Consider the following 23,723-nt stretch of genomic DNA (forward strand, 5'->3'; position numbering starts at 1 on the left):
ATTCTTGCCCTGGTGGGCAGCAGAGACTCAAGATGCACAACAGGAGATGAGATAGAGAGAAGGAAGAATATCCCATTTTTTTTAGCTTTTATTTCCAAAATCCAGAAAGGTTATGTCTTATCAGTGAAGTAAATATTGATTACTGAAACAACGTCCAAACCTAAAAATCTCAATTTATCATCTTTAAGACATCATGAATAATGGTAAGTTTTAAAAAAATTGTTATTAATATAAAGAGAACAGAATTCATGTATTTCATAGATAACAATTCTAAGAAGATAATCATACTTCCCTCCTTCCCTCTGCCTCCCTCAATCACATTCCTTCCTTCCTTTCATTTGTTTTTCTCTATACTTTTTGCAAAAGCATCATTTTAGTCCACTGTATAGTTGCAGGTTTAATGCACCACTTCCTATAATATTCAACAAGTAAAAATGATGAAGACCACGGTTCTGCAGGAGTATAAACAAAGACTAAAAGCAACAGTCGAATCACAAGATGTCCCTTTTGCTCCTACACTGTTTTTTTATTTTTGTTTTCTATATTAACTACTATATATAAAAGATGATAGTTGTCTTTTGAGGACTGGCTTATTTCACTAAGCATAATGGTTGCCAATTGCAACCATTTTGTTGTAAAAGACAGGATTTCATTCTTTTTTATGGCTGAGTAGTATTCCATAGTGTATAGTACAGAGAATTTGTACACTGATTTTATATATTTAGTTTTGGAAATCAAGAGTCAAACAACTTTATAATAATTAATAGAAGCCTTAGCTTTTATTTTAAAAGATTTGTTTAGTCATTTACTTATTTGAAGGGCAGAGAGGGTGAGAAGGAGAGAGGGAGAGAGCTTTTCTGGTAAGGCCAAAACCAGGTGCCAGTAACTTCACCTGCTTCTCCTTCAGGAGTGACATGGACCCAAACACTTGGGATATCTTCTGCGGCTTTTCCAGACACAGTCATGGGCTGCTGGGTGAGAAGTGGACAAACAGAACTTGAATGGTACTGCAGTATGAGTTGGCAGTGCTCCAAGTGGTGACTTGACTCTTCCCTGCCACAATGGAGGCCCTCAAATTCTTACCTTTTGAAGGAGAAATTGAAAATGTTGGGGCAAGTATTTGGCCTAGCAGTTAAGTTGCTGGTTGGGACACCTGCATCCCATATCAAAGTGCCTGGGTTTGATTCTTGCCTCTACTGCCAATTCCAGTTTCCTGCTAATATACACACTTGAGAGGCCACAGGTCAGGAACTCTGCCTTTCAGGTGACATTGTGTTATCAACTCCTAGTTTTGGCCTGGCCCAGTTCCAGACATCATAAGCATTTGGAGAATGAATCAGTAGATGGGAGCTCTCATTCTCTCTCTCTCTCTCTCTCTCTCTCTCTCTATTTCTATCTCTCTGTATGTATGTCTCTCTTCCATTCTTTCTCTCTCTGTTTCTCTTTGTTTGCCTCTTATTCTCTCCTTCTCTGTCTCTCAAATTAATCAATTAATTTAATTAAAATGACATTGTGGAAATTTTCAATTAAAAAAATTTAAGTCTGTATTTATATCCATATTAGATTTCTGGTACTCCTTTAAAAATTACCAAAAAAAAAAAAAAATCGGTGCTTAAACCAAGAGAAATGCTCTCTGTATAAGTTCTGGAAGCCCAAATTCTGAAAAGAGGGAGTTGGCAATCCCTCCCAGGTATTCTGAGGAAAAACTCATCTCATGCCTTTCTTAGCTTTTGGTAGTTGTCAATAATCCTTCTTAGCTTAACACTTGTCACTTCAAATGTCCACCTCATTTTCACAGGGGCTTCTTCCTTATGTATTTTTGTCTCAAATATCCTTTTCATTTGTTTTATAAAGACATCAAATGATGGATTTGTGGCCCCCTTGAATCCAGGATGAGTTTATCTTGAGATCCTTAAATTGGTTATATTTGCAAAGACCATTTTTTTAAATGAGGTTGCATTCATGGGTACAGGTTATTAGGATTTGGATGTATTTTGGGAAGAACACAACCCAGTACATTCCAATATCCATTAAGATTTCCAAGGGTTTGGGATAATGCCATAGAATGAATACTTCAAGAGACTAAGAATACCAATCTGAAAAAAAAGTAACGTTAGACCAAGATCACACATTGATTAAAGCATATTTGCTCTTCCAATCATTTGACCTTATGTATATATGTGCTTTGTAAGGTGACTAGACATAATATTTTCAGGATTGCTTCCAAGTTTCATATTTCACATAATACAATCTAAGCTATTGCCAGATTTATAGAACTTTTGCTGATTCCACAGATCTGCATGTAAGAATTTTAAGCTAGTGTAGGTTGAACCTTTTGGGGCCCAGTGTTTTACTTTCTCAGTTCCTAGAGAGATCTTATAAAGAGATGAAAAGGAAGTGAGTTCCTCTCCTTGCTACCTAAGAATGGTTTATCAGGCCACCAAGCTTAAAACAACCTCTTTCTATCTGGCAGACTATCCAAGAACTGAAGTTAAATAAACGTGGGAGGAGAAAGAAGAAGGAGGTCACACTAGCAAGCTACTTGATTACCATCACCAACATTAGAGAGCAGAGTTATCTCCCACGGAATTCACCAAATGTCACAGAACTAAAATAGATCTGGAGGTGGTGCACAGGGGCAGGTACAATGCAACAAAACCCATGTGAGGAACTTTGCAGAAAATGCCCATGAACCTCAAGTCCCAATTTTCATCAGGATGAGCAAACCAACAAGCATAGCTTTTATGTTTATTTTGTTCCTTTGTATCCACAAGAAATCATTTGTCTAGTGTCTTACTCATAAATATAAAGTCAACAAATTAGTCTTATGACCCAAGAATGGTTCAGATTTACCATTCCAACTAGCACAAAATAGTATGATTATTTCTGAACCTAATATTCCTCACCAAATACCTCCCCCAGTTTTTCTTCCTTACATAGTCAACTTTCTGCAGAGGGTTTACAGACTCTGATATCCTTATATTGCATGAACTCAGCAAGCTGGACTTGGATTCTGTAACATCCTTCTACAAAAACTGTTTGTTTGATATTCAATGACCTTCCTTATGGTTAAATTTGACACTTCTCATTATTTTATTTGCTGGATTTAATAACATTTGATGCAATCAGTCATGTCATCCTTTGAGAAAAATTCTTCTCACTGAAACTCACTATTGATGATTTTCTTCCTACCTCTATAACTGTGCATTTTTAATCTAATTGGCTACTTTTCTACTTCTATTCAATCTCTTTGAGGCTCTGTCTTACACATCCTGTGCTGTGCTATATATCTTATCTCTCCCATGACCTCAATTATCTTCTATTGGCTGATGACTGAACACTTTCAAATCTAGAGAATTCAGACACCTGACCTGTGAGCCTCCTCATATAATGCCGACTATCTATGTGACATTTTATCTGAGATGCATAACAGACATCTTGAATTCAATATGTTTGAAATGAATTCCTCATCTCACTCCCAAAATAGGCTATCCACTAGTGTTTTATAATTTTGTCAATAGCATGAAACAATCCTCATGCCTTCATTCTCACTGCTCATATGCACTTCTTTAATGTTCAGTACCTGAGCATAGCATGTGTATACAGATACAGATACAGATACATAGAGTAGAATAAATTGAACTTTGAGCTACAGCTCAAGAGATTAGAAGAAATAGTGTCACAAGTTCAGAAATCTTTCAAAAGGTTTATAAAAAAGCAGATAATTATTCACAGTAGGATCTATCCTATAAATGCTTGTATGCTTAGAGGTTATGCCAAAGCTTAGAATTATGTGATGTATGATAGCATATAATGTATAATAACAGAAGTTTTAGAGTTTTGAGTTAGATGTACTATTAATAAGGTCCCAAAGTAAAATTTGTGCACCTTAGTCAGAGATTATAGCCTCGAAGTCATACTACTTTTCAAGAGCTAACCTTTAGAATTCAAAGTAGAAGCGTCCACATAGCTGCATGCCTATCTTTCATTACTGTTGGAGAAGTAGGCTGAAACTCTCTTCTAAATGGCTGTAAATATGGGCCACACATATGTCCCCATGTCAATTATTCTTCTCTTCAAATTATCTTCAAACATATTTGAAAAGAATAATGACTGGGTGGTAGTGCAGGTGGGTTTTTCTTTATGTTTCTGAGCCACTTGCCTAACCACAGCTATGTTTGGGTGGCATATTCTTCCACTTAGCATCTCTACTTTGTCTAGAAGCTAGTGTAGCATACAATTCAGAAATTACAGTTTTCAGTCAGCAACACAGCTCACTAGGCTAATCCTCCGCTTACGGTGCCGGCACCCTGGGTTCTAGTCCCAGTCAGGGTGCCGGATTCTGTCCCAGTTGCTCCTCTTCCTGTCCAGCTCTCTGCTGTGGCCCAGAAGTGCAGTGGAGGATGGCCCAAGTCTTTGGGCCCTGCACCCTATGGGACACCAGGAGAAGCACCTGGTTCCTGGCTTCGGATCAGCGCGGTGCGCCGGCCGCAGCGCGCTGGCCGCAACATCCATTGTGGGGTGAACCAACGGAAAAGGAAGACCTTTCTCTCTGTCTCTCTCTCACTGTCCACTCTGCCTGCCAAAAAAAAAAAAAAAGAAAAAAAAGAAATTACAGTTTTCTTTGGTATGTTCAAACCTCTCATCTCACTTCTCCTGACAGCACTACCATACATTTTTATTTTATTTGTGGAGATACAAATATTTCATGAAAAACTAAATGAAAAGACAAAGTTAAAGGAGACATACGTAATTTGTAATGATAGTTGTGACTCTTACTATAGTCCAAAGTAAAAACACAAATCTTGCTTGGTTTTTCTGCTTTTGCATAACAAACCTCCTCAAAACCCTCTATCTCAGTAATTCTGATTTCGTCTGCTTTTCTGAGAAAACAGTTTGAGCTCAAGGCTACAGCCTGTAACCAGGGGGCACAAACAGAAATGATAGACCTTAACACTACATTTAACTATGAACCTGGTCGTAGGAGCACATGTTAATGTTGGAATTCAGACTCCAGAGTGTCCTTTAAACACAAACACGAAAAGCATTTATAAGATATAGCCAGGATTTTGTTCCATCTAAGTAACTATTTCCAATTAACTATTTCCAAATTTATGAAACTATGTTCTTTAGATAGTGTTCAAAGTTATGTTTATTCAACATACATGTGTATGTTTACATGTATTTGTGTATAAAGATGTATGTATGAGTGTATGCATAAATACATATTCTATTATGCTCAGGCACTGAGATTTGAAGAAATGCATTATGGCAATAAGAATGAAGGATCCAGTATGACTCTCAAATTTCTAGGTTGAGCAGCATGAGATTATTTGTGCTGTTTAATGGATTTTTATTATTGTTATTGTCTTTCCAGTGTCTGGTGTTAAGAAGGTCAGCAGAAAGATTTTTGCTTCAAGTCTGCTTCAGTTAATAGGAAATGGTAGCTGAGACTGAAGTCACCTGAAATGTACTGAATCATGTATTTGATATCTGGGCTAGGATGGCTGGAAAAGCTGGAGTCTGGTCATGTATCTCTACACATAGCCAACTTGAGCATCTTCATTATCTTGCATGCTAATCTCAGGGTATTCATTTATTGACATGGTTGCTGATTTTCCTAGTTGAAGATCCCAAGAGGCAGAGTGGAAGCTGCCACTCTCTCAAGTCCTAGACCTCGAAGTGTACATAACACTATGTCTTCCATATTCTATAAGTCAAAGCAGTCAAAAGACTCAACAGACAAATCTCCTGTATCTCAGTGGAAAGTGTATTAAAATGTGTAGCCATCTTTACTCTGCCATAGTCTGCAAGATAAAACATTCAAAAGTGAATCAAAATGGGTTTAACCTGGTTTCTAATGTTTTTTACTCTGTCCTTGGAGCAGAGTTCCCCCATGAATATCTATGCACTTTTCAGAAAATTCTATACTTTCTGTGATCCATCATCTTCCCCTAAAAGTATATTTCCCCAAACCTAAATCACCCAGTCTAAGATAAATTATCAAGAGCTCCATTAAGACAACACAGGGTCAGGTGTTGGTACTCCAAGTCCTATAGAACATGGTCAATTCAGAATGTCTTCATCAGCCTGAATTGCTGATTTTTCAAGAAACTTTGACACCTTCCCTTTCACACAACACTCACATTCACACACACACACACACGCAATTTCCTAACACTGAAGTGAAAAAATTAATTTTCAAAATTAGTATAATCTATGCCATAATTGATAAATATAAAAACATTAAAGAGGCTGGTGCTGTGGCACAGTGGGTTAACGCCCTAGCCTGAAGCACCGGCATCCCATATGGGCACTGGTTCTAGTCCTGGCTGCTCCACTTCCAATCCAGCTCTCTGCTATGACCTGGGATAGCAGTACAAAATGGACCAAGTCCTTGGGTCCCTGCACCCATGTGGGAGACCTGGAAAAACTCCTGCCTCCTGGCTTCGGATCTGCGCAGCTCCGGCCGTTGCAGCTATCTGGGGAGTGAACCAACGGATGGAAGACCTCTCTCTCTGTCTCTACCTCTCTATGTAGCTCTGTCTTTCAAATAAATAATAAATCTTTTTAAAAAACAAAATAAATAATGGGGATGGCCTGATCTAAGACACATAGAATATGTAGTGTGGAAAATAAGATTCTTCACTTCTCATCTAAAGGAAAGTCTTTAATAGTTCTAGCTGTGGCATGGTAGAACACAGAACTACTACGACCAGAAATTGCATGCTGCTACGAATGAAAGATGATCCATAATCCAGATCCATCTTCTCTCCTTTAGATATAATATGGCCATCATATCAGCTTAGTCAAAAATTTTTACAAGTAACTATTCTTTAAAAAGTTTCTTAAACACCTTTCGCCACTTGGAGTACATAAATTATTATAAACATGAAGGATAATCCTACAATATCAACTTGCAGTGATAATGTATTAATATAGTTATACATATTTAAAAGAAATGCTAAATGCAAAAATATATTGATTTAGAAATACTTTCCACTCATATTTTATGAAATAAATGTGATTATTCATAGGCATCTTGAAAATTACTTTAAATATCACCACTAGGGTTAATTTTTTGAGTCGCTTAGTACAGATTTCAAGAAGACAAAATATCCCTTGTTTTCTAGATTGTTTGAGATATAACATTTTTAATAATCTGAACTGATATATTCAGGGCATTAATCCTATGTGAGAGAGGTGGATTGCAAATTTTTTCCCATTCTTTTGGATATCTCTTTTCTCTACTAATTGTCAATTGTTCCCTTGCTGTGCAAAAGCTTCTGAGTTCGATACAGACTCATCTGTTTGGTTTTGCTTTTGCTGCCTGTGCTAGGGAGTTATTCAAGAAGTCACCCCTACATCAATGTCTTGCAGTGTTTCCTCCAAGTTTTTTCCAACAACTTAGTAGTCTTAGATCTTAAATTTAAATCTTAAGTTGATTTATGTTTATGGTGAGAGATAACTATCAAATTTAATTCTTCTACATATAAACATCCAGTTTTGCCAGTACCATTGGATGAAATGTACTCCATTCTTACTCCATTCTACGGTCTGAGCACTTTTGTGAAAAATCAGTTGTCTGTATGTACATGGATTAATTTCTGGGCTCTCTATTCTGTTCCACTGATCCACATATTGGATTTTATGCCAGTACCAGGCTATTTCAATTACTGTAGCTTTGTAATATGCTTTGAAGCCAGGTATTTGTGATGCCTTCAGCTTGATTTTTATTGGTCAGGATTGATTTGGCTATTTGGCATCTTTTTCGACTCCATATGAATTTTGGGGTTGTTTTTCCTGACTCTGTAAAGAATATCACTGATATTCTTTTCACTTTATGTTTCTGTGTGGGAGAAAACTGTTGAAATCTTTACTTAATGTATGCTAAACTGATCTTCTGTATATAAAGAGAATCGAAAATGAATCTAGATGTGAATGGAAGGGGAGAGGGAGTGGGAAAGGGGATATTCTTGTTTGAGGAATGTTCCTTCTTTTTTTTTAACTTTTATTTAATGAATATAAATTTCCAAAGTACAGCTTATGGATTACAATGGCTTCCCCCCCATAACGCATTGAATCTATAGATTACTTTTAGTAATATAGATATTTTACAGATATTGATTCTTACAATCCATGAGTAAGGAATATCTTTCCCTTTGTATGTATGTGTGTCATGATTTCTTTCATCGGCATTTGACAGTTTTCATTGTAGATATCTTTCACTTCTTTGGTTAAATTTATTCCTAAATATTTTATTTTCTTGGTGGCTATAGTGAATGGGATTTTTTTCTTGACTTCTCTTCCCTCAAGTTCATCATTAGCATTCAAAAAAGCTACTGTTTTTTGTATGTTTATTCTATGCTTGCAACTTTACTGAATTGGTTTATCAATTCTAACAGCTTTTTGGTGGAGTGTTTAGGTTTTTCCATGTACAATATCATGTCATCTGTAAACATGGATAATTTGATTTCTTCTTTTCCAATTTTGATGCCCTTTATTCCTTTGTCCTCCCTAACCTCTCTTGCTAAAACTTCTATTACTATGCTGAACAAGAATGACCAAAGTAGATATTCTTGTCTTATTCCAGATCTGAGGTGAAGTGCTCTCAGTTTTTTTTTTTTTTTTTTCCATTCAGTATGACATTGGCTGTTGATTTGTGACTTATAGCCTTTACAATTTTGAGGAATGTTCCTTCTTTTTTTTTAACTTTTATTTAATGAATATAAATTTCCAAAGTACAGCTTATGGATTACAATGGCTTCCCCCCCATAACACAACCCTCCCCTTTCCCACTCCCTCTCCCCTTCCATTCACATCTAGATTCATTTTCGATTCTCTTTATATACAGAAGATCAGTTTAGCATACATTAAGTAAAGATTTCAACAGTTTGCTCCCACACAGAAACATAAAGTGAAAAATACTGTTTGAATTCCTTCTATTCCCAATTGGTGGAGGGTTTTTATCATGAAGGGGTGTTGAATCTTATCAAATGCTTTCTCTGCATCTATTGACATGACCATATGGCTTTTTTCTTCATTCTATTGATGTAATTTATAGCATTTATTGATTTGTGGATGTTGAATAACTCTTACACTCTGGGTAAAACTTGATTGTGATGTATAATCTTTTTGATATGGTCTTGGATTCAATTTGCTGGTATTTTGTTGAGAATCTTTGCATCTATATTCATTAAAGATATAGATTGGTTGTTTTCATCTTATGTCTTTGCTATTTGTATCAAAGTAATGCTGGCATCATAAAAACAGTTTGACAGAGTTCTATCCTTTTCAATGTTTTGCCACAAAGTGAGTGCAACTCCAGGATATCATGTTGAGTGAAATAATCCAGACCCAGAAAGACAAATACTGCATGATCTCCTTTATATGTGGGAGCTAAAATTTAAAAAACAAAAAAAAAGAAGAAGAAATGTATGTGTGTATCAGTATTGCTGTAGATATGGTTTCATAAAATTGTGTTTTATACCTTTGTCAAACTAATGATTAAAAATGTTATATATTACAGTTTTAATACTCTGTGCTTACTTCACAGTTGTATATGAGTGAAATGGTCATTCTTCCATTCAATTATTGTTTACAGTCATTGTCTATATTCACACAAAACTAGGGTCTTTTTGCTTTTTATTTCTTACAGTTCTTATGGGGTGAAATATTAATCCTTTTCACTGTAACTTAAATTTAAAATATCTCATATCAAAAACTTTAAAGAGAAAGGGAAAATGAAAGAAGGTGGGAGGGAGGCTGGAAGGGAATATCATTATCTTAGAATTATATCTACAAATCACATTGATTTTATTAAAAATTAAAATAAAAAATAAATTAAAATTAAGCAATCTGAGCTTGATGTTCTTTAGATGAAAAAGTTCTTAGTGAGATGCAACTGCTTAATAATATATAGTTACTTCTATTTATCTTATTAATTTTGTGAGTATACCTTTTTTTAAAGTCACTAATACTATACTAATGTTCAGCAACATTTGAAATTGTGAGTTCATATTCTCAGGAGTAATAACTAAGGTTATGTTAACTTATGTGTCTTATATTAATCAATTCATGGATAAGAACCCCAGAAACATCCAAAATTAGCTTTGAGGTTTTTTTTTTTTTTTTAAGATTTATTTATTTGAAAAGCAGAGTTACAGAGAGACAGAGGCAGAGTGAGAGAGAGAAACATCTTGCATCTGCTGGTTCACTCCCCAAATGGCCGCAACCTCTGGAGCTGGGCTGATCCAAAGCCAGGAGCCTGTTGCTTCTTCCAGGTCTCCCACACTGGTGCAGGACCGAAGGACTTGGGCCATCTTCTACTGCTTCCCGAGGCCATAGCAGAGAGCTGGATTGGAAGCAGAGCAGCTGGGACTCCAACAACAGCCCATATGGGATGCCGGTGCTGCAGGTGGCAGTTTAGCTGCAGTGGCACAGCGCCGGTCCCATGGTTTTTTCTTTAAATGAACAATGCCTGGTGTTTTAAATTGATTAATAAAAACATCACCCTGCAAATGACTACAAATTCATAAACACTTGTATATAAAGCGTTTTTGTGTGAGTCAGCTTCAGCTAAATTTTGTGATAGTGAAAATATTATAATCTCTATGGTTTAAAGCCATAGGATTTACTTTTTACTCACATTAAATATCGGTTCCATGCTGGTTTTCCTTGTATCTTTCCTTTCTTAAATCAAGATGGAAGGAGTAGGCCTTACCAACGGCATAGACTCCCAAGGAGGAATTGGTCAGAACCACTGACACTCCTGCTTAAATGTTACGCATTCTCATGTGCTCACATTCCATCGGCAGAAGCAATCAAGCGGCTGTGTGAAGTATCACTAGGATGGTGCTAGCAGGCACATGGAAACTGTTCGAAATGTACAATCTTCCCGCAGGGAGGGTAGCAGGTAGCAGGATAAGAATTAAACCTGGACAAAATTCTGAGCATTATTTTTAAGGAATAACCTTGTCTTTTATTTGTGCACTTATGCATTTATGCTGTCTCTTAATATCTTCTTTCAGAACAAAAATAAGCACTGACCTAGGCACTTCCTAGGAGTTAAATGCTTAGTCAAAATATAAATACTAGCATCTTCCCTAACATGACTGGAAGTGGGAGAGTGGATGAATAAGGAAGCAGTGACTTAATTATCTCCAATACAAATGCAAAGTATTCCATGTTGCATTTCTATGATTATAAACTTATTTTTCCTCTTCTAAACTTACCATTTTCAAATGAATCCTATGCTCACTGATGTTAGAAATTAATTACATTTATTAACTTGGGGAGTTTAGTTGCAATGTTGCCAGAGTAAAAGATTGCAAAATCTGCTCTTGAGACATGTTTTTACTATTATGATTAATTCTATTTGGATCCCATAACATTTATTATTTAACCATAACAATAACACAAAGCAATATAATTGCTTAGGTGCTGGTCATCAATCTTTTATGAGACTTTAAATGAGAAAACATAAAAAGGCAGAGCATTTAAGCAATGTTTCACCGTTTTTCTGTTCCTATTTCTGCAACCCTCAAGGTTTAGCTCAAGTGTAGCAACCTGATTAAAAATACTAGCTTTGTTTCATACAATATGGATTATGATCATTAATCCAGTGACAGTTGCACATTCGTTTAACTCTCTATGCCTCAGTGTCATTGTGGCAAAAGTAATTAGTTTTTATGTCATTTATCTATTAAGGGCATTAAAAAAGGTACCACAAGTGAAGCTCATGGTCTATCCAAGAATAAATATCCAATAACTAACAGTGTTTCCTAGAATAGTAACTTTTACTAATACAATCATAATTAAATGAGTTAAAGCAATAGGATTTATTCACTAGGCTAATCCTCTGCCTGCGGCGCCTGCACCCCAGGTTCTAGTCCCGGTTGGGGTGCCGGAGTCTGTCCTGGTTGCTCCTCTTCCAGTCCAGCTCTCTGCTGTGGCCTGGGAGTGCAGTGGAGGATGGCCCAAGTGCTTGGGCCCTGCACCCACATGGGGGACCAGGAAGAAGCACCTGGCTCCTGGCTTCGAATTGGCGCAGCCTGCTGGCTGTGGCGGCCATTTGGGGAGTGAACCAACGGAAGGAGGACCTTCTCTCTCTCTCTCTCTCTCTCTCTCTCTCTGTCTCTCTCACTGTCTAACTCTGCCTGTCAAAAAAAAAAAAAGTTAATTTGTATGTATAAATAACACTGTCTTATACATAAAATAAGTTCAATTAAAGCATTAGCTAGAATATATTACTACTCATTACTATCATTAAAATGTACACTCTTCCTTCCTGGAATGCCCCGCATCATCAGTTACTAAAGACAGCTAGAAAAAGAGATATGAACTTAGATTAAGAGACAAAATGTTGACATATTCAATGATTGTTTTTCTATGCCTGTCTCACCATTTTCCCTTTGACCTTTTACAGCACGAGTTTGTCAGGTATTGTAGGATAACAATGATTCATGTATGAGTATTTATGTTAGGTCAAATTCCAAATCTGCCATTTACTATTTCTACAACCTCGAAAAGTTACTTATATGTGTTTTGCCCCGGTTTTTATTGTACTTAAAGTACATGTATTATTTATTTCACAGGGATTGTTGCATTGTTCAGAGGAAATTATGAACTAAAGAAAATTAACATCTCTTGAATAATTACCACTTAAAAAGCAGCATCAATGCATATTCACAAATGTTATCCAATTTAAAAACAATAATGAGCTACAAAAATTTGCTTACTGCTAAAGAAATACGCCTACCTCCAAATAAATACTCCTACCTGCCCACTAAGGTAACAATTTATGAATTTGAGAAATATTTCAACCCTTGTTATTTCAGGGTAACCAAGTCCATCAACTTAAAAGTAGATGGTGATTAAGAATGAATGTTTCCTAAATCTTTTCCCCCGTGTGCTTAACCTTTAGGTATTTTATGAAAAAAGACTCCCTGGTCACACAATGTTGAGAACATTGTACACTATATACACACAAATGAAACTCAAAATAGTAAAAAATCATCCCTTGGAAGCTGAGGGGAACTGATCCCAAAACTGTGTGCAGATGCTCAAGTCCCTCGTGTAGTATGGTTTCGTATTTGCACGTAACTCACACATATCCTTCATGTACTCTAAATCATTTCTAAATGACTTATAATATCTAATACAATGCAAATGATATGCTAATAGTTATTATAATGCGTTGTTTCAAGAATAATGACAACAAAAACAAACTACGTGTTCAGTACAGATGCGGTTTTTTTTTTCAGATATTTTGAATCCACTCTTGGTTGAATCTATGGATGCGGAGTCTGCAGATATGTAAGCCAACTGTATTCTTAAGGACTGAGAAATTCTGCAATTTACATTGTTACATATAAGGAGATTCATGTAATAAACTTCATGATGACCCTAAAGACATTTTACATATAAAACATTCTGGGGTTTTGCAAAACACAGTTGAATATATATGTCTGCTCCTTCAATTTATTAGTTAAGTCACTGGCGTACAATGAAAGAGACATGAAGCTGGGAATATCGAAGACAGAACTGTCACTCCCTGCCTAGGAGAAATGGCATAAAAGAAATTCCTGTTTAAAGGTATGAAAAATTTGTTTAAAAAGTATATGAGAATATGCTAAACAGGACAAGGTATTTTAGCCTGTAACTGAAAGACACAGCCTTGGTCAAAATAATTGGACACTTGGGAAATGAGAACTTTTTTCTTAACTTATTTTGAAAACTGCATTTCCAAATGGTGTGAAGAGATTTCTATCCTGGTTAAAATGGAAAAGCATGCAGCAGGCCAATTATCCAGTCGAAAATTAACTGGATAAGCCAGATTAAATTTAGAAACAGATCTTTTCCATGGCCTCAGTAAGTTTCGGAAGTAGTCAAGAGTTGAGGGATTAGAATCTGGAGAGAAGGAAATGGACCAAAGTGAGCCTAACTCTCTGAGTGGTGTTGGTTTTCCCCCCGGGTTGTGGCCCATTCTTGGCATGAGGCAAGGCTCTGAGAAACCAGGCAGAAAGCAGCATTGGGCTGCAGAGAAGACAGAAGTGCATTGGGAAACTCATAGGCATGAAGAGGGACTTTGAAGTTTGGGGTTGCCAAGTCAGGCGGGACTGAGCGATCAAAGTCCCAGAAGAGGGTAGGAGTCTTGGAGAAACAAGCCTGACACCAGGCACATGAGCTTGGGTTGTGCAGAGCAAATGGGTATTAAGCCAAGAACAAAATGGCTGAATATCAGAGCAGAGGTTCCCATTCCTTGTCCTAGAGAAAGACAAACAAACAAACAAACAAACAAAAACCAACAGAAGATGTAGTTCGGGACCCAAAGAGGTTGATCTCGGGCTAGCAACGCAAACTCTTAGCTAACATTAGTGCAGCGATACCCCTGAGAAAGGCCATTGAATCAGTATTAGAATATTTACACATACTGCAAGGCAACCTCTAAACAGCTCAGCCCCTAACTAGACTGAGGTGACCTTTCGTTATGCTGACTTCCAGAGCATACGTTGAATCTTCTCGGGGAAAAAAAAAAAAAAAATAGCGCCATCCAAGTGCACTACATATTTTCACTCACATCATTCAACAGCCAGTTAAAATGGATTATGAAAACAGGATCAGAAAATGAAAAGAAAAGAAACAAGAATAGCACAGTAGACAACCCAGATATTACTACTATTAGAAGTCGACTTGAACAATGATTAATATGTTCCAAGGAAAAGAAGCCTTTAATGAAGAGTTTCACTAAGAACAATCTATAGGGCCAGTGTTACAGTGCAGTAGGTAACACATATGGTAACTAGTTCATTTCCAAACTGCTGCACTTCTAATCCAATGCTTTGCTAATGGCCTGGGAAAAGAAAGGATGATGGCTCAAGTACTAGGGTCCCTGCACCCACATGTGAGACCCAGATGAAGCCCATGGTTCCTGGCTTCTGACTGGCCCACCCCCAGCCATTGTGGCCATCTTGAGAGCGAACCAGCAGATGGAGATATCTTTCTCTCTCTCTCTCCCTATCTGTAACTTTGACTTTCAAATTAAAAAAAAAAACAACAACAACAACAACAACAACAATACAATTGCATAACAGTCCATTATGTTTAGAGAAACAGCCAGTGCCCAAAAAGCAAACATTATGTTTTCCCTGATTTTGGTAACTAATTTACAGCATATGAAAAATAAAAATGAGTGAAATTAACATACCAAGATTTGATTACTGTTTAGAGCCTTTGGCTATACTCTTGAGAAACTGTGCTTTTTTCTACTTATTACTTGTTGAATTATTTATTTAGTGGAAGGTTAAGCCTGTGGTTGCAAATTGAAAGTATGTCACTGTAAAAATTATTATAGTAAGAAAAGAAGGAGGAGGGTGGCAGTGAGGAAGGGAAGGTAGGGTGTGAACAATCATTATTGTCTCAAAACTATATATTCAAAATACATGAAATTTGTTCCCTTTACGTAAATTAAAAAAAAACTAACCACAAAACATAATAGAATGAAAGTGATTCTAAAATGAAGAACACAGCAACTTAAGAACTCTAGAGATAAGCTCAACAACAGATTAGATGGAGCTGAAGAGAAAATCACTAAGCCAGAAGACAAACTAGCTGAAAATATTCATGGCAAAACCTCATGAGGAAAAAAAAATAATTGCTGAAAGGAAAAACGCAAACGCCTAGGACTTCAAAAACATGCACTAAGGGACAGACGTTTGCCTTGCAGTGGATATCAGTTTCACATGTTGGAGTGCCTGGGTTTCATCCTTGGCTCAAATTCTAAACTACAGCTTCCTTTTGATATATACCCTGGAAGGCAGCAACCAAAGGTTCAAATAGTTTCCCACTCCCATGAGGAGAAACTGGATTGATCTTGTTCCCAGCTTTTACCTGAGCCAGACCGAGTTGTTGGGGGCATTTGGGAAGTGAATTACTAGATGAAGGCTCTGTCTACCTCTCTCTTTCTCTCTCTTTCAAATACATAAAAATCTTTCAAAAATCCAATGATTTAAAAGAGAGGTTAAGCTAAAATTCATTAAATGCAATTTGGAGGCATTTAATTTTTACAGTTCCTCCTATTAAGTACATTTTGTACTTCAGTGAGAAATTGAACATAAAAAAGAAGTCTTTCTCCACCCCTTATGCACTGAAAATTATCTAATAACAAAAAGATTAGGTAAAAAATTTAGACAAGGACCAGATTTTATATATATATATATTTATATGTATAAATATATATACACACACATATATATGTAAGCTGTGTTATTATTAACAATAGAAAATAATTACAAGTGAGGCTAATTCATTTATGTATTTTTAAATACATAATTTAAATACATAATTTTAAATACATAATTTTAAATACATAATTTTTAAATGTTGTTTAGTAGGTGCTAGGAATGATAATAATGAGTAACTTTTTTTGTAGTTTTTTTTTTTTTTTAATTTTTCATTTGTTTTCTTGAGAGGCAGAGAGAGAGTGCTTATCTAAGAGTTAACTACCCAGATGCCTGCCATGGCTCTTAGCCAGGGTCAAAATCAGAAACCAGGAACTCCATCAAGGTGTCCCATGTGGGTAGCAGTAAGCTAATTCCTTGAGCCATCACCCAGATCTGGGTTAGCAGGAAACTAGAGTCAGGAGCAGAGGCAAGTACAAAAACATAACACCCCAATATGGGATATGGAGTCTTAACAACCGGGCCAAATGCCTTCCTCTCAAAGTCACTTTAGCTTGAGTAAATCTAGTTCCTATGCCTGCAACACCAACTAGTAGTGCACAGGAATTACTCCTAATTATTAACCTCCTTTGTAAGATGGAAATACCATAAACTCAGTGGTATCATAAATGCCATTACACAGGTCTCCATATAAGTTTTCATTGTTATCTCTATCTTCTAATGGAATAAAATGGGTTAATATAGTTGAAATTTCATGATGAAATAATATGATATATTCTAGTTCTCAGATCTCTGGAAAACTTCTGTTTAAAGTAGTCTAGGAATCACACTCTCATTCTTTCCAACCAATTAAAGTTATTTCACAGAGTTGGATGTAGAGTACAATTCAAGAAGTGTGGGGGAGAAACAAGACATTTGGAAAGGTATTCCTGGTGAAAATCACTGCATTAGTTAGTTGCCAAATTCCCAAGTGTGCTCTTTCCCTGGAGAACAAAAAGGTTGCCCTGTTAATTACTGATAATTTGAATGGAGAATGAATTAACCTAAGGGCAAAGATTCTAAGCAATAGGATATGTAGGTTAAAGAGATAATAGTCAAGAGGGGTGGAGTGGAGTGGAGTGGGTGTACTTCCCATATTATGAAGTGAAACAGCAAACATGGACATTTTTTTTACCCTGCAATGATTGCCTTGACATTGGCATTAAGTCCTGGCAGGCTCACTTGCCCAGCAACTGGGAAATGGGATGAGGTAACTGGAGAGGAAACTGAAACAGAGCCTGGAGGCAAAAACTCCAAAATGGCAGTGAGCAGCAATGGCCTCAGAAGGTAATTGGGCATTTACTCACCCAGTGAACTGAAAAGAACAAAGATTACTCTCCCTATGTGAGGGAGCCAAGACACTGAAAAATCTGATTAAATGACTCACAATCAAACACAGTTGACTAGCTGAATAGAAATCATTTGAATTTAAAAGAAATATGTATTTCTTAATTTAAGAGTCACGACTCAAGGTAGAGTTGAAGCATTTGAGACACATGAGTCTGACTTCCATTCCTATATGAGTTCAAGACAAAATTTTAGCAGGGTTTTTCATGAAATCTGTAAAAGTTAACACTCAGTTTTAGGAAAAACAGTGGAGTAATTATATGTACATGCTCAGAGTAGGCTGAGGGAAATTACAAGGTCTCTTCTTATTTCTACACATCTCAACCCTCCCCAGCACCCAAATAGCTCTTGGTGCTGAGAAGTTACCAAAACCAGCTATAGCTGTGGCCTGCTAGGGCATTAATGAACAGAGGACTCATTGGAGTCAGTGCCAACGAGACTCTGACCATTGTTCAGATGCATAAACATTCTCATAATTCCTCCTCTGGGAGCAAAACTGTTTAAGATTTATGGGGCTGGTGTATTGGTGTAGTGGGTAAAACTACTCCCTGTAACATTGGTATCCCATGTGGGCTCTGGTTCGAGTCCTGGTTGCTCTACTTCTGATCCAACTCTCTGCTAATGTTCCAGGGAAAGCAATGAAGGATAGCCCAAGTGCTTGGGCCCCTGAACCCATGTGGGAGACCCAGAAGAAGCTCCTGGTTCCTGGCTTTGGACTGGTCCACTCCCAGCCATAGTGGCCATTTGGGGAGTGAACCAGTGGATGGAAGATCTTTCTTCCCCAGTCCCTCTATAACTCTGCTTTTTATTTTTTTAAAGATTTATTTTATTTATTTGAAAGAGCTACAGAGAGAGGTAGAGATAGAGAGAAGTCTTCCATCCACTGGTTCACTTCCTAGACAGCCACAACAACTGAAGCTGTGCCAATCTGAAGCCAGGAGCCAGGAGCTTCTTCCAGGTCTCCCATGTGGGTGCAGGGGCCCAAGGACTTGGGCCATCTTCTACTGCTTTCCCTAGCCATAGCAGAGAGCTGGATGGGAAGTGAGGCAGCCAGGTTTGGAACCAGCGCCCATATGGGATGCCGGCACTTCAGGCAAGGGCGTTAACCCACTGCGCCACAGCGCCGGCCCCTATAACTCTGCTTTTAAAATAAATCTTTCAAAAAAGAAAAATATTTATGCCCTGCATTATGCAGACATTCCATTTCTGCACTGTGATAATGCTAAATAATTCTCCCCAAACTTCTGAAATTACCATTGCTCCTTTCTGGAGTACGAAGAAATTCTTGAGGCATGAGTAGAACTCATTCAGTTACAAACTCCTAGGGTTGTGTTGCTGTTGAAGGTGCTTCATTGCATCAACCTTGAATTCTTTGTTTTGGGGTCACAAATAGTTTGAGGTTGAAGTTTCTACATTTGCTGATCTGTGTGACTAGGAAAATTAGGTAATGGGGTCAATAGAAAATGGAGATGACGCTTCAGAGCTGGCTGTCAGTGTGGATCCAGCAGCCTGGGGGAATAGCTTCGCCTGCTTTGGCAATTTTGGGATCAATTTAGAGCACATAGTGTGGGAAGGGAATTCAAGTATCTTCTGCTGCCAAATTATTCTCAATACGTTTGAAGCAAAGCAATGTTCAAAAGGAAGCTTTTGATGTTTGCTGGACAGCCTTGAACATGTTCAAAAAATCTGTCTCAGTTAGTTCTACAGATTTCAGTTTGAAATTGTTGCCTTTTCCAAACATAGATGAAGCAACAGCCTCTGTGTTAACGAATTATTATTCTCACATTTGCACTACAGACCAGCATACAAACAGCTGCATACAATTTGGAGCACAATTAAGTGTATTAATAGGTAAAGAGGTTTGGAGAGAGTAAAGTAGCCAGTAAAAATGGATGCCATAATTAAAGTGGTGTTCCTTATGTTATAGCTTACTGTGCACACACACACAGAGGACATTCCACCTTCTTTGTGTTGACAGCAAATTTGGAGACAGTGGATATCAAAGAAGGGAAGGAATGTGTGCTTTGAAATAGGGAGGAAGAGGTTGCAAAGAAGCACTATTTAATATCATTTAAACCATTGCTTCAGGGGTAACAAAAGGCACTGAGCATTGGGAGGTGGGGCTATCTGCATCCAAACTCTTCCCTTAACAAAAGGAAAATTGAAGGGAAGAGGTGAGTCGCAAGAACTCTAGTCTAATTCATTTTGAAATTCTAAATTATATCACAGGAGTTCTTAAGACTACATTTATGAAACTTTTTTTTTTCAAATGTTTTATTCATTTATTTTGAGAGTGAAAGAGAGAGTTCCTGTTCACTCCCCAGATGCCCACAATGGCCAAGACCAGCCAGGGCTGGGGCTGGGCGCCTAACACTCAATCCAAGTCTCCTATGTGGGAGGCAAATATCCAAATGTCTCAGCCATCATGACTGCCTCCCAGGGTCTACATTAGCTGGAGTGAGGAGCTACAGTTGGATAACAGCAATTAAGTACTCTACCGGGAGACGAGCATCGTAACCATCATCTTAACTGCCAGGCCAATGGCCTACTGTGTATTTTTTTTTTTAATTTTCCAAATACTACTTTAGATTTCCAGTAATATAATTAAGCATGGGATCAGAGATATCAATGTACTTATAGGAAGTAATCAATTAGCTCAGCTGTAGACTTAGAGGGGTAAGCAATAAAGAGAAAATTTTGTAGAAGAGTAAAGAAGAAAAGATCCCAGCACAAGTAAATATCAGAATGTGAATAAAGTTGAACAAAAAGCAGCTGAGTCCAGGCAATGTCCTCAGCAGGTAAAGAGGAGCATCTGGCCTAAGCCAGGGAGCATGGGAAGGCTGGGAAAACACTGTGTGTGCAGCTGAATTCCTTGGCACTCTCCAGGGTGACAGTGGCAGAGTCCTAACTCAAACTGGCTTAAGCCTAAAAGGACATCTGTTAGCTCACATAACAGAAATGTATAGAGGAGGGACTGGCACTGCGGGTAGTAGTTTAAACCTCAGCCTTTGGCGCTGGCATCCCAAAGTCCTGGCCGCTCTACTTCTGATCCAGCTCTCTGCTGATGGCCTGAGAAGGCAATGGAGGATTGCCAAGTGCTTGGGCCCTTGCACCCACTGTGAGTGAGACCTGGAAGAAGCTCCTGGCTCCTGGCTTCAGAGCTGCCCAACTCTGGCCGTTGTAGCCATTTGGAGAGTAAACCATAGGAAGGAAGACCACTCTCTTTGTCTCTCCCTCTGTCTGTAACTCTGCCTCTCAATAAATAAATAAATCTTTAAAAAAAAGAAAATAAATGTATAGGGGACCCAAAATCTGAAACAGCCCTTGAAAAGACAGTGCAACGTGTTGATTGTAGAAGGGACTCAAAAACCAGACTATAGGAATTGCATCCCATTACTGCTACTACTTGCTGTGTAACTTTTATTTTTTTAAGTTATTCAATCTTCAATACATGACTTATTTTCTTTCCCCTAGGGTGGAAAATGCCACTTCTTCCTTGAATTTTTTTGAGAGTATTAAATAAAGCTGATATTCAAAGCACATGGAGTAGTACATGGCATCTTTTTTATATTCCCATCAAAACTTGTTCTCTCTCATCTCTCCTTACTGTATTTTTCAAGTTCTTTTTTTTTTAATTCCAATGCCCTCGTCTCCCTAGGTAGCCAGCTCTATCTCTCAGTCTGTCTTCATAGCAACCTCAGCGGAAAGATAGCTCATTTTCCCCCAGTAGTAAGAAGACATTCAATTTACTCTGGGCTGATTTGTAAGGCACGCTCCAATCTGGTAGGGAGGGCAGATAACTCCTGTGACTTCATAGGCTTGCATCACCTGCTCACCCTGCAGCTAGAACTTAGCCCAATTCCACATAAACCCTATGTAGGAATGGTAGAGTAGATGCTTCTGCTAAGGAAAGTTGAGCAGTAGTTAGCAAAAAAAAAAAAAAAAAAAAAAAAAAAGCAATGGAGTCTGGGTAGAATTAAAAACAACAGATGTGTCCCATAGCCCTGAGCAGGAAGACCTGGCATGATTTCACACTGCTAGGAGAGCAATGGGTGAAGGAGGAACTTTTAATAATTTCTCAGCTAAGCCTCAGTCCTGCTTTCATCAGCACTAAAGTTGTCAAACATGTCAAAGGAACGTCCCTTTGTGATGTTCCCCTATTTTTCCTTAAATTAATAATTTCTGGCATTTTTGAGTGCCTGCTGGTGCCAGGCATTGTGCCAGATGTTTTACTTACATTCACTCTTGTTCTTACCCTAACGTCAATTGTGTCATCTTGGTTGGAAGGCAGAGGATTTGTCTATTCCCAGAAGATGGCAGTTGGAATGTAAATTCAGCTGTGTTTGAATTTCATGGCCTTGGTCTTGTTCCTCCATAGTGAGACTCCCCCTTTGTGTGTTGCTTTCTTCATTGTCTGCTCCTGGTCACATGTTCTCTTGTCCTCAAGTAGATCAAGGGGACAGATTTGGGGCCAAGTATTCGCCAGTGCTTTGAAGTCATTCAATCCACCTTAGCTTCTTACTTCAGCCAGCCCAAAAGCCCTGTTTTCTTTTGCCAGGAGAGGGACATCATCTTATCGGTCAGGTGGGATGAAGCTCTTTAGAAAGCCTCCAGCGTCTCTGTCTTTGGATGACTGGCACCTGTATCTATCACCAGTGTTTCTACCCAGATCCTTCACTTTAGAGATTTGCTCAATGCCGCTTCCTCTGATCTAGCTTCACCTATATCACATCAGCCTCATTTCCTGAGCCCTCCCCACTTCCCTCCATAGCCTCAGGCCTTCCCAGCCGCCCCCCCCCCCCCCAGGTTCCAAGAAATTTTCCCTGATTAATTCACTCTGGTCTTTCTCTTCTTTACAGTCATGTAATCTGGGTAACCCATATAGCACATTTTCTCTTTCCAAACATCTACATAATTCTTTATGCAATTAATGATTAATAACCAATAATCTACAGAAGATTTCATATAATACAAAACCACATTTTTGCATGTTCTCATCATTCTTATCAAAAGTTCCAAAGCTCAAGGATGGGTACTTGACAGACACTGAATGAATGAAAAATTTGTGGATTTTTCTAGCATGAAAAATGCTAGTTTCCTCTGTCTTTTGTTTCTCAGTCTGTGACTAAGTTGGTTGGAGGCTGTAACACCATCACAGCATTTCCTCTTTCTGCTTGGCTGTTGCTCTCCACGAGCATAAAATCAATTAAGGCTCAGTACTGAGTCTTATCTAAAATATTCTGGTGCCATAAAACGAGGACCACTTTTATTGCCCTGTCATTTTTCTATAGAGAACAAACTAAACCGACTATTAGAGAGAAAATGCAATCTACTCTAGAAGTTTTCCCAGTATATAAAAAAAATCATAAATTCTCAGTTTTCAGTTATAGTACAACAGCGATAGTCCTAAATTTATTCCTCTAAACAGACGTAGAATTCCAAGCCCCAATGCTTCCTGTCTTCTCTGCTGCTCCATTGAATTTACTATTATTCAACAGCAATTAAAACGATCCTCTCATTCCAGCCAGTTGCAAATGAAACTCATTCCATGCTGACAGCATGAGGATGGTGAGGATGTTGGGAGGAAGGGCAGCTGTAATCTCTAATCCATTCCAGGGTGATACCCAGACATGAAGCTTGTCCAGCAGGTGGGAACTGAAGGTGCAGAACAAAAGAGGCCCGGGTAAGGGATTTAGCACAGGAATGGGGGAGCAGGAGCAGGTGTGAGCAGCTGATGTTGCCTGTGCTGTGGCTCTTCAGTGGAGCTGGAACAGTAACTGATTCTCGGAGCAGTCAAATCTAAGTTTGCTGCAGACATTCTAAAGCCTGTCTGAGATTGCTTCATGGTCTTACTCATCTGGGAAAAGTAGAGAAGAGGCAGAAGGAGTGCGGGCTGGCAGGGGGCTTTTGGGGGGGGTGTCGAGTGACTAGAATGATAGACTTGTCATGTTCTGCTGTGACACTAACATTGTGAATGACTCCACACAGACAGAATACCAACAGCCCTGATGTTACTTGTGGACCAGGAGTGAGGAGACCTATGTGCTAGACCTGCAGCCACTCCTGTTTAGCAGTGAAAACAGTAGTCAATCTTTTATCCACTCTACTCTTAGTGTCCCCATCGCTACAACTAGGAGACATACAGGAACTGCAAAT

Source organism: Oryctolagus cuniculus, chromosome 2 (assembly GCF_964237555.1).
Source record: "Oryctolagus cuniculus chromosome 2, mOryCun1.1, whole genome shotgun sequence".
NCBI classification, from domain to species: domain Eukaryota; kingdom Metazoa; phylum Chordata; class Mammalia; order Lagomorpha; family Leporidae; genus Oryctolagus; species Oryctolagus cuniculus.